The 754-nt window shown below is 33.8% G+C and overlaps 1 non-coding gene across 1 annotated transcript; it reads right to left on the bottom strand.

The window, feature by feature from the left end:
• Nucleotides 1-228: 228 nt before the first annotated feature.
• LOC115721642 (small nucleolar RNA R71) lies at nucleotides 229-335 on the bottom strand. The gene has a single exon (XR_004012649.1). It is a non-coding gene; the product is annotated as a small nucleolar RNA R71 (small nucleolar RNA).
• Nucleotides 336-754: the final 419 nt, after the last annotated feature.

Raw genomic sequence — 754 nt, 5'->3', positions numbered from 1 at the left:
TTAGGTAAAGAGGATCCATACATGCATGTAAAAGATTTTTTAGAAATTTGCTCTACTTTTAGATTTCAAAATTTTTCTGATGAATCTGTTAGGCTTAGACTTTTTCCATTCTCATTAAAAGATAAGTCTAAAGCCTGGTTAAATTCACTCCCAGCCCGATCCATTTCTACTTGGGATGAATTAGTTAATAAATTTTTGTCCAAATTTTTTCCCATGTCTAAAACGGATAATATTAGGAGAGAAATCTCCGAATTTTATCAGAAAGATCACGAAGAATTTTATGAATGTTGGGAAAGATTTAAAGATTTATTGCTAAAATGTCCACACCATGGTTTTGAAAAATGGAGATTGGTAAAATATTTTTATGATGGATTATCTCCTTCAAACCGACAAATGGTACAATCAATGCACACTGGAAAATTTTTGCAATTTAGAGGGGATGAGGCTTGGGAGTCTCTTGAGAATCTTTCTGTAAATTCTCAACAGTGGAATTGCCAATATCCTAGATCGAAAGCTTCCAACACACCTAAGAGAGGTGGAATTTACGATGTCAAAGATGACGTAGATATTAAAACATCATTAGCAAATCTAACTAGGAGAGTTGAAGCTATGTCATTAAGTCAATCCATGAATACTCCTATACATAGGAATGAAATTTGTTCCTTATGCTATAGTACAAGTCATAGTGCCCAGTCTTGTCCATCATTGCCTATATACCAAGAGGCATTTTCTGAAGAAGTGAACGCTCTTCAAA

Source organism: Cannabis sativa, chromosome 1 (genome assembly GCF_029168945.1).
Source record: "Cannabis sativa cultivar Pink pepper isolate KNU-18-1 chromosome 1, ASM2916894v1, whole genome shotgun sequence".
NCBI classification, from domain to species: Eukaryota; Viridiplantae; Streptophyta; class Magnoliopsida; order Rosales; family Cannabaceae; genus Cannabis; species Cannabis sativa.
Note: the sequence above shows the minus strand (reverse complement) of the source record. Positions and strands in the feature narration are given on the sequence as shown.